The following is a 12,353-nucleotide window of genomic DNA, read 5'->3' as shown; positions in this document are numbered from 1 at the left end:
CTTTACATCTTAATTTCCGGCGGAAATAATAATCAGTCTTTTGTTTTGAGAGCGCATTGGATTTTGAAACGGAAAGGAATATAATGAAAAAGTAAGAAGAATAAGGGAAAAAAGGATTTGAATAAACTCGCTCGCTCTCTCTAGCTCTCTCTCTCTTCATTTCTAATCTAATTCAATTTATTACTTAACGAAAGACGTGAAAATTCATATTACCGAGCAAAAATGGAATCATCACATCAAGATGAATGATTAATTATTCCGCTGGAAATCATTCGTCAAAAGTTTCTTTGTCCGTCCATTCCAAAAGATTTGTCCTCTACACCCCGCGGAGGAATATATTTTAATTAATTTTCTTCACGGCATTATTCATTGTCCTCCAAATTATATATATATATATATATATATATATATATATATATATATATATATATACTTATTTTTTCTAATTAAGGCTTTCATTTCCCGTAAACATTCGGAACATTGCTCGCTTTCCTTGTGAAAAGTAATATATATATTAATATAATAACTTTTTTATTTTGATGAGGTTGTTGTATAATACAAAGGCTTTCCACTCGACATAAATATAATTCAAAGAACTTATAATGATGTTTTATTTAAATTTTCAAGTGTGTAAAAATTATTGTTTTTAGTATGGTTTCCCTCTCTTTATATAATAAATATTGTATTGTTTATGAATTTCGATATTTCTGTTATCACCATATCACAAAGGCTCATAATTTATAAGAAATAGTGGAACGTGATAGGAAATGTATGTTTTCCGTGGCAATATAAGTTTGTCTGAGGTCTCATTTTTTTGCACTATGGGCTTGTTGCTGATGGTAGAAATACTGTTTAAAATTAATGTAAAAAATATTGATATTTCCGGCGTTTCTGCCTCAGGGACATCAAATTTGAGAATAAAAATGCAATTTTCTGCAGTTGTGAAAGTTTTTATGCATTTGCCATCAGAAATATATCTTCACGCTGTATCAAATGCCAATGAGGATGTATTTTGTGGAAAAAGAATTTAAATGAAATTTTCATATTTTCATTCATTTGCATGCAATAACTGAATCCATATTCGCTCTACAGGTGTTTAGTGATTTCAATGAAATATATGACCCAAAAAAACTCAATCTCCCTGAGGAGGAAAAAGAAATTCACATTTCTAAGATCAATATTTGCTGAAATATTTGAATTAAAAAACAACAGTAAAGCTGGGGAAAGAACGACATAAATGAGGGAAAGAAGCGTTGTCTGTTGGCTTCATGCACGATTTTTCGATCTATCTATCTCGAAGAATCTCAGCGATATAGTCCCATAGTGAGACCACCTGTTTACATCGCTGTGTATGGGTTTTGGAAATGGGGGTTATGGGTCTGTTTTTCAAAGGATTAAAGAATTGTGCGAGTTCGGAGTTAGAAATATGGTGAATATGATCTTTGGGGATTGTTTCAGAGGGCATCCCTCAACATTGTACTTTCAGGAGAGGGGTTTAAGATGGTTTCCATAAAAAATAAAGAAGTGACTTCGGGAATTTATTACATAAAATTTAGTAATTCTAAAAAAAAAACTATGCACTGTGATGAATCATCTTGCTTGAAAAAAATTAAACAAAATGAATAGAGTAGAGAGTTTCTTCACAAAAAAATGGAAAGCAAAGTTTGAAAACAAATATTTGCTGTCATTTATGTTTTTAATTATAAAAAAAAGGCAAAAATCTCATGAAAATTAAAAAATATATAATGTTCGGACCTGAAAGGTTTAGGAATTACTACTACACACTATTTCCTGACCAACTTCCCCAAGACATGTCGTCGAAATCTCCCACATCTTCGATCAGTGGAAATTAATTAATTTAGGCACCTTTATCAACATATTTGCAGTCAAAAGGAACTAAATATGCATCAATCGAACGTGAACAAATATAGTCACGGCTATATTACCAGAAAATATAACATTTTCTTTTAATGTAACATTTTTTCATAGGGCAATCTGCGAGAGGTAATCCTTGTCATTTTTCTATTGTTTTTGTATATATAATTTACGTATCTGATGTTAGACGTGTACCCATCCAGTGCCGATACTCAAGGGTAGTGGTATGATTATATCATGTGGAGAATAGCGGGACATTAAAGGTTAAAACATAAAAGAGCTCTCCTCATGGAAAAAGATAAGTGCTACCAAGGGGATGAAATGTGGCACATTTACACAGGGATTCACATACAAAAGAGGTAGAGATAAGTCGTACGTTCTAAGGAGAGGAATAATGAAAATGTCGATGAGCTTATATTTGATGAAGGTTTTTTTCCCTGATCCACAGGACCAGGACTTGGAGGATTAACTATAGAGGGAATGATTGCCTATAGAATTAACGAACCGATCGAAATAAAAACGAGGGTGTTCTATGTTGTGGGCCATGTTCTGGTTAAGAGGAGGATGTTCTTTGTTCAAATAGGTGTGGCTTCGTTATTTTTGTTTTGAAGCATAGCATGGGGCGTGGTAGCCCAGGTCGGTAAGATACTCGCCTAAAGTACCAAAGGAATTTTAGAGGTGTCGCGAGTTCGATACCCGGTTCGTCCTTGTCAGAAAAAAAACTTTCCTGACACAGGGGTATAACAAAAAAAACGGCGACATGACCACAGAAAAAAGTGCTACCGCACGGAGTCCCAAACGAGAGGTTAGCGCACAAACCTATCGATGAGTATAAAAAAGCAAGCCTGCCGTTTGGAATCGGCAATAAACTGTAGGTCCCATTCTAATTAGCCCTCGTGCGCAGAAAATGGTCGTGGTGCGATAAAAATGATCAAATGAAGCATAGCGTTTTGGGTGGCACCAGTGTTCACCAATACCTATCTAGATCCGTTATTCACTCATCAAAATTATATTTCTATCCTCCAAATTTCATTAGAGATTGAAAGTAATTGTTCAAGTATTATTTTAGGTTTTTCTTTCAATATTATTTCTCTGTTTTTCTTTGAAAAATGCTCTTTTCACAAAATTACGCATTGAAGTTTTAGAGGAGCGAGATCTCTCCTCTACTGTTCAAAATTATTTTATCGGATAACACTTGCAGTATATTTAGATGTAACGTGCAAGAAACATCAAATTACATTTGAACAGGATTTCCTGCTGCGACCTACCATAGAAAAAAGCATAACTGGTTATTATCCACCAGTTATGCTTTCCGCAGCACCCAGAAAGTGCTGCAACAAATAGATTGGGAACCACAGCCGTATAAAAATATACTACAATATACTGTACATTCAATATAATTAATCTGCAATAAGTATCTCTCAGCAATGGGCCACGTCATCGAACAAGGCTTCTGGATTGAGATGTGTTGTGGGTATCAGAGCAGGGTTTCCCAATTCCACATCCCCTCCCCGCAGCTGTTGTGAACTTATATGAAAAAATTCCTCCTGAAACTTCAGCCAGGAGCTCTGTAGGGCCTTCCTTCTGGTAAGAGCCATCTTTTCTTTCTCTTATTTTCGGTTGTGTGGAGGCTTTCTTGCTCTGCCCGAGGGATACAGTGGGTGCATCAATAGGACAGGGGGATCCAGACACGCGTTTCAGATTTGTGCTACTCGCCAGAGGCCAAGCCGCATAACTTCAAAGTAGAATACTTCGAAGTACTATAAACTGGTGAGTGATTGGGAATTTCCGATATTTATGGCCGACCAGCAGCAAAATACCTAAAAATCTCTAGCAGTCCAATTATAACGATGGAGGGCATATTAACCTGTTCTCAGAAATGAAGGAAGTAATTGGCATGTGCATGGCAGATGTCAGCGACTGATCAGTGAAGTACCAGCTGAATATATTGTGTTTTGAATCGGTCATCAAGGTGCACATGACTGGTGATGTACCGTACGGTATTCTTTGCATGCAGTGAATTACGTTGCGAGTTTTCGTTGTGCTTTTTTCCCAGTATTGTTCATTTATTCAAATGATAGGTTCACAAATATAAATTTTTGTTACGAATTTAGAATAAAGTTTTCAAATTTCAGAGTAGAAAAATCGCTTGAAATTTATAAAGTTACACAGTTCACACGAGCATCTATCGTGAATATACCTACACGAGTGTTTCGCCCAACATTGAACAATCTTTTGCTCTTCAGCTGACTTTTATGGTGAGTTACAATGTAGAATTTCTTTACATCATTACTTTTTTTTCTAGTTAAATAAAATACCAAGTTCGGTCATAAAATATAGTTCACACTAAATTATTAACGAAACGTGCTAATAAATAGGTATTACGTCGATGTAAGTCAGTACAAATAAATTTAAATGTATATAGCAAGATTCTCATTTTTCCCACTGTGAATGAAACTGAAAAAGTATTCCATGAAATTCAATATTAAGACCTCTCGATTTATGGATTGATATTGCTGACCGGTTTTTTTTAATTAATGTACCTCACAAAAAAAATATAGTGTGATACCAATAAATATTTTATATGCAATAATATAAGTTTACTTACTAAGTTTGCTTCGAAATTTTAACATGAGCTATTAGCTCATTGTCCATTGCGTTCGGCATATGTACGCTCCAATGAAGAAAAGTCTCTACCTCTTCTGTAGCTTAGTGGCGAGAGCATTCGTCCGGCAAACTAGGTAGCCGGGTTCGACTCCCGGTAGACGCAAAGATGAGTTACTTCCTGCCTTAAAAAATAAACATCTAAAAAAAAAATATCGTCACGACATCCAGTTTTGTATGTATCTTGCATTTACAACTGGACAGCGACATCTCTCATCTCATACAAAATAATATACATCTTGATGCTGCTGAGCCTTTACTTCAGCATCTCCCGCCACAGTGTATGTAACAAACAAAGAAAGGTCGTGTCTCCAGTGGTGTATATGGTAGCGCACTTACCTGGATGGGAAGACGACCTGAGTTCGAAGCCCGGTGGAGACCAGGGTCCTTTTTTACCGAGTTTATATCTTCTTTATTATTCTCGACATAATATATAGGAAAAAGTCTGTCTACTCGATCTAATCAGACCTGCAGGCCTTTCAAAAAAAAAAATCAATTTTTTCATGTTTCCTTTTAAAGTAAAGTTTCTGGATTTTATTTTATTTGTAACGCAACTAGCAACATTGATCTAAATGTTTACGGTCTAAGAATTTCAGCCTTTCTTTATAGTAAACTATCATCAATCAAAACCTATTTCGTTTCTAAATCAGTGCTGCAGTAAGAATTTTTTTTTCCTTATACTTTCTTCGAAGAAGAAGGAGAAGAAATTATTCTTCTTGCGTCTTGTCAGCTTACAGTGACAACGTCTCGAAAAAGAACTAATTGAAGATACCGAGAAACATTTATCATTCCCAGTTTTTTTTCATTTTTTGAATTGAGATATATATAATGTCCCCAATTATTATTATTTTTCCTTATACTATCAACGGTATACATCATTTAGTTGAAGATGCTCAAGTGAAATAGTTCAAGTATTGACGCTCCTAGATAAAGGAAGATAGAGCAATGATTAGTATTCAAGAGTGATTTTGGTAGAAATTATTTGAAGGTTTTTCCTTTTTTGTGCTCCTCTTTGAATAGAAATATAGTTTCAAAGTGTTTTCGATGGCATTTCTCTTTTGTCTGGAGAATATTTCCCCAGCTCTTACGACTATCTTGTTTGTTTTTGTCTGCTATCAGAGTCTATTATGGTATAAAATCTAGTGGATGCAATTCACTAAAAATTTACACAAAAGGATCATTCATATTAAGATATAATTGATTTCCAATATATATACAGAGTGATTATAAAAATCTATCCCGACATATGGGCCCCTAACTATCATACCATTCACAGAAACTGAACGAAATTTTGGCATAAGGTATTTTGAGGTATGCGCTCAAGAATGGAAAACAACAGTGTCACTCTAACAGTTACGGTTACAGTGAGAAAATTTCGAAAATATCAAATTTCAACACCAAGGTTTTTTGTATTGGAATGTGATTCCCACCGTGAAAAACCCTAAATAGCGTTCGAACGGCAACTGTAGCATGAAAATCACCGGCGGTAGATAGGCTAAAAGTGAGGACAACCAATAAGGACAGAGAAGCAGCATAAAATAAAGCATTTTATTGTGTTTTTCCAAATTTTCCACATGACCTTGTGGAGGACTAATCAGGCTGGGATCTCAGCCGAAGAAACGGTGTGACGAATGAAACGAACATTAATGCTCTGGTGCACGGCAAAGTCATGGAATTGGAGAAAATTTGAATGCTGTTATGGAAAAAGTTATTCTTAGAATGAGAATTTTTTGTTTGGTACAGAATAAAGAATTGGTTCAAGTTTTTGTCGCTAGAAGGTGCTACTCAAAAGCAAATCACTAGAAAATATCCAAATCAGAGTTCAATAGAACGCAAAGTGTATAATTAACAGATTATTTCTGAATTTTTCTATTACCGGCTGTTACATGAGCTTTTTATTGTGATGTTGACATCTGCGGATGGATGACTTTGATGAACTGGTTTTACCAAAGTACTACGAATTGCCGACTGAATCTTTACGAACGTTTCGGACACAGAAGAATAAAAAAAAGGCAATCAAACATACTAGAATTTAATGCAGCGCTTTCTATCGACAAAATTTAGTATTAAGTTTACTTTCTGTAACAAAAAAACAACTTTGCAAGAATCACCTTTTTCGAAAACCGCATCAAAATATACCGATTCATTCAATTCAATTTTTATAAATTTTTAAACTATTCACTGGATAATAATTTATGGGAAACTCTTAATATCATAGCTGTTTGCCATCAATTATATCTCAAAGTTATAAGAGCGTGCGAGTGATGGAAACCTTCAGAAGCATGAGCGGATACAGGCTTCTCGAAATGTGTGTGTAGGGGGAGGGGAGGGGAGGGGGGAGCTTCTTCAACACCGTCAACCAACTCCGCAATATGGTAATTTACTAGCGATCAAGTTGGGTTGGGAATATTTCTCTCTAGAGAACGTAATTTTGTACATCAATCGTCGTCTTGAACGGAGGGGACTTTGGCAACAGTATATCGAGGTCCTTTCCATCTGTGGTCGCTTCAGGTACGACAGGGAAATATCATATCATTCAGTGAGCATGGGCGGAGATACGGGGGTAGGCGTGGGGGGCATTGCCCCTCCCCCAGCGTCAAAGGTGGAATCGACTGATCTAATGTATATATGAATTGACATCATAATCGTTGCCCCCCAGCAATAATGACCCTGCTACCCCAGACTTCCAAGTCTATCTACGCCTATGTCACTGAGATCAAACCGCAGACCTGCTGCCTCCATAGTGGTAGAAGAGCATCTTACTATTGTGCCCCTTGCACCCCTAAATGGGATGGGGGAATCAGTTGTGTAAGATGAAAGGGCCGTTCTGGCGAATGTAAACCTGCACCCTTCCACCTACCCTAATAACACTTTTTTTTCTTACTGAACGGGAACCCCCCTCCCCTTTCCGTACAAACTCTTTTCAGGAGTCAGTTATCAAGTAATAAGATGTTGAGGACAAAGTTGATTTTTGAAAATGGTTACTCCGTCTCTCTCTCTCTATGGGCTCAATATTATAGTGAATGCCAGTTTTAACAAAATATGAAAGACACACATATATCGCTCATGGGCTCATCATCAAAGTTTTCCATATGAAATGGCAAACCAGAGAATGCATCTATGACAGTTTTGTCATCTGATGGTGAAATACTGAACTATTCGACGTTTCAATGTCAATGCCGGGACGAAGTTAATTTTAAAATATTGAAGCGTGAATGCGTGCGTGCGTGCGTGTTGTGTGTACAATAACACAAAAATTCCAAGTTTGATTTATCTTGCTATTGCAGCCCATGAGCGATTGTATTGTTCAAGAACATATCATCAATGGTTTTTACAATACAATTAGATTTATAAATTTTTAAATTTGACATTGGCTATCAAATGAATAAAATAAAATACATTCTATTCGAGAAGTGCTCAAATTATACATGTTATGCCCCTGTAACTTATGGAAGACAAATTGCAGAATCACTAGAAACACGAAACATGCATAATGAAGACATCATAAATATGTTATCCCACATATGCACAAACACACAACACGTTGCAGCATGTCCAATTCGTTTGACGTTCCTAAGAGAAATGTTTACGAGGTGCATGTACGGTTTATCAAATTTATCTCTCTTTCCTCAGCCAATAACTGGATATAATAATCTCATAGTTAGATTGTTCAGCAACACTCTCTCTTAGAATATACGGGAATAAATGGAATTTCAAAGATCCTAAGTCAAAATAATGCATGTACAGTTTTCGTAAAAATTCAAAATTTCGAAAAATATAAATTTCGGGAAAAGGCCAAGATTTTTATCGTAATTTGATGTATCCCACACCATGTGACAGATCCCGAATTCGGGGTGAAAAGGCGGGCCGATTTCCCGTTAAAAATCTCGCCACAGAGAGTAACAGACCTACAACAATACAATTATTCAATCATTACACTCCACTCATAGTTATTAAAACTGATGGCAGATGGCGGCAAAACACATAAGAATTACACAGAAACAAACCTTCGTCAGGTTCACAACGCGTTCACGCACATTCCTACGTGTACCAATTCGTTAGAAGTGCCGCAGACGAATGTGGACGAGGAGTGTGGGTATAATTTAGTAGTAGTAGCATATATGACTGATGGATGATATACCGTATAATCACTATGATCAAAACTTCGACGATTACTGTTTTTTTTCATAATGCAAAATAACACTTTTATGATACGTTTCCCCACAATCTCTTGTGCACGCTTTGGTCAATCAATATTCAATCAATTAATTAGTTAAGAACCAGGTATAGTTCAATATGACTTCGTTATACATAAGTTAGGTTATTTAAAGCATATACAACGTGTTCTATATAGAAAATCTATTAATACACAATTGCAGACCTTTTAACAAATAAAATAGTCAGTTTTTTTCCATTTTTTTCGTACCCTGGCTCTTATTTCTATTTGTTTTCCATCAAGTTTAGGACAAAATGGTAAAAAAAGAACAAAGTTTGATCTGTATTTGATACCCTCATTTATTATTATATTTTTCATTGGAAATGGCCAGCATCAAATGCGAGAAAATGGGCTTCCGTGTCCTCATGCAAAGGAAAAATGGACCAACTTCCTGCAGATGCATCATTCAGACTGTCGTCCGTGCCATTGATGTCAATTGCCGTTAAGTGGACACTACTGTTTAAGAGTGATTTATTCGTATGGGGGACATCTTCTGACGATGAAGTACGACCGGCTGCCGCAAAGACAGAGTTTGCAGTTCTTCAAGAGAGAAAAGGAGAGAGAGAGAGATAAAACCCTTTGGCCTTTCATGAAGGAATCAGGCAACTATGCTCTATTTGATATTTATTTATTTATACGGGCAATGATAAATGCATTATCGTGAATTGCGTTTGCGCCCGCCCCGTTATCTGATATCTAAGAATGAAAATATAACCATAACTAACATTTTCCTGTGATCACAAAACAACAAGAATGCGAATCTTGACTTTTTTCACATAAAAGTAACATATTTTTGACATGTATAAACATGCGTGTGCTATTTTTAGATGTTGCTTATGAGATACTGCAGTGTTTGACACGTGAGAATTTCGAGATTTGACACCAAATGGCGTCATGTCATAAATAATTTAGGTTATCACAAACAAGAAATTCCGAACTCTCAATATAAATATCTACATTTTGGCTTATGATAATTTTTGTTTTACGTAGACATGCATTTATTTATATGTCATGTAAGGTTACATTTTGTCATTTGTGAAGCTGAAAAAGACGTTTTCCTCTTTGGGTATTTTGATTTTATAGTGACGTATTTAAAATTAGGATGTAAGCGGAGTATCATACAAAATGAAAACCTTTATAACTTTAAATAAGATTTATAGAAATATATATTTTTACTGTCACTTTTTGCAGGATTTGAAGCTGGTAAAAGAAAATTTTTACTCTGTTGGGCAATTTCATGTGTCAGAGTGTTTATATACTTTACCATATATGTGTAGAGGGTGGTAACTATCGACAGCCCAGTAATTACAGACGTGATAACTCGTGTAAAATTAATACGGAAAAATGCTTTCAGTTTTTTTTTATTTGGCAAATAGTCAATGAGTTATAACGCTTTAAAAATTAATCACGCCACTTCATAATCATGCCGAACTCACCGAGCGTACAACAAACGTATAGCTTGGTGTTTTTGAAGGGATTAATATTCTATTAACCCTAAGAGAAATGCGAGAAAGTGAAAACCAGTTGTTTTTTCCTCTCGTATGTGTGTTGCACTTTTCACATTTTTATGTGATTGTTATTAATATTTCCTTAGATTGCAGATTAGAAAAAAAAAACATTTAGGAATTTTTACTCAAAAATTCTGAAATTTTGTAGGAATGTTTATTTATTTTTGAGTTGATTCAGACAGACATATATGACCGATATGATTAGTCATACATGACTGGGGCATAATAGTTTGTGTATATGAATTAGCAAAAAAACTGATAACAAAATTCATGATAACAAGATATAGAATTTGAATGCGAAATAGTGAAGTAATAAAGTTTTTGCAATGTAAGAAAATTTAATGCCATCAAAGTCAGTATCAGGGCTCGTCATTGGAGGGAAACACTCCGACACTGGCTGAAGGCAACACGTTTCTCAGAGCACTTTAACATAGATCCAACCACGGTTTTCTCGTACGAGCCCTAACACTGGCTTGGATGATATTCAATTATCATATTCTGCATAAAATTTATTACTTCACTATTTTGCATTCAAATTTTATAATTTGTCATAATCAGTTTTGCTATCAGTATTTTTGCTAACTCATATAAAGAAATTATTATGGCATCATCAATTTTTGCTATCAACTTCATTAAAGTCATTTCAGATTTCAACAAAATACATAAATTACAATGTATACGTATTACACAAAAACGTAAATTACCATGCATTCCGAAAACCCAAAGTTGGTCTGTTAACAAACTGGCAGGCTCAATTGACCGGCCAATATCCGAAATTCGGGCTTTTCAGTTTTGTGGCTGGCCCTATGTATCGATCAATGTGCATCCCTATATATCGATCCCAATGGTTCAGGATCATCGCCAAGTTGGTATACTTTTTTGTGCGATAATTATGACATTTATAATTGGAATTTATTAAGAAGTTGTGATAACAGAAAGAAATAATTTTGAAGATGGTTGTATTAAGTGAGGAATATAAAGTTCATGCCAGAAATGATATGTAGCGCCAGACGAGCTCCAGTGGTAGTGCTTACAATCTAATTTGCATAATCACGATGGCTTATTTTTTAGACGTTAAAGTGAGTTCTAGTAGTACGGAAAATTTTAGCCGTAGCTAATCATACTTATTATGGTTAGCTATAGTGTCGGACAAATAAATCTGAATATATATATCTTAGGGATCTATACGTAGGGAGCCTCTATAAATGGCCTCTATCCATTTCTGGCAAAAGCACAGCCAAAAACGAAATTTATAAATTTTACTTTATTTTACACAAACTTTGGTTTCATTTTATTTCAAACACACAACACACTTCAATTTTACTTTATCTTACACTCCCTCATTTCAATTCATTTAATTTATTTCTTAACTACATTCAACTTTACTATATGCATTTAAATATTTGTGTATTTAATGATTAAAGTTCAAAGTTTGGGGCTCGGTATCGTTCAAGATTGTGTAGAATTTCCACATGGGTAAGCTTTATTTGTTTTAATACTAATAATAAGGAAGGATTAATAAGGATTACTGGCGATAGATCCGTATTTTTTTGTTAAAAATAGTCTTTCATTATTTCTTTTACATTTTTTTCGTACTTTACACCTTATTCCATAATTAAAAAATCAAAGACCAGACACATGCTAGACTTGAAATTACGAGGTTCCATTAAATTATGCGCAATATTTTAAGAATATATTTGTTGTAGACGTGAAAGCTTTTATTCCGACAAAATTAAAATTTGTAATTTTTATAATTATAGTTTCAAAACTAAGCATTCTGAAAAAATAGTTAATCCGTAAAAGGTTATCGCCAAGAAGTTGTTATAAGAGAAATAATTAATTTTGATAAGAACCAAAGAGAATGATTCTTGACTTTTAAGATGCTTGTATCAGGTGGGGACAAAGTTCTTGCCAGAAATGATAAGTAGCGCTAGACGCAAGCAGCATTAATCCCGTTTACAGTCTAATTTGCACAATCGCCATAGTTTTGGAAACGTTAAAGTGTGTTCTAGTAGTACGCAAAATATTACTCGTTGTTTGCAACTTTTAGGTGTAATACTGGATGTGTAAAATGTCTTTTGGAAAATCTA

Source organism: Pholcus phalangioides, unplaced genomic scaffold (genome assembly GCF_987345545.1).
Source record: "Pholcus phalangioides strain wild (caught in Gottingen) unplaced genomic scaffold, Ppha-v1.0 ptg000015l_1, whole genome shotgun sequence".
Classification (NCBI taxonomy): Eukaryota; Metazoa; Arthropoda; class Arachnida; order Araneae; family Pholcidae; genus Pholcus; species Pholcus phalangioides.
The sequence above is the reverse complement of the archived record's forward strand: the minus strand, read 5'-3'. Positions refer to the sequence as shown.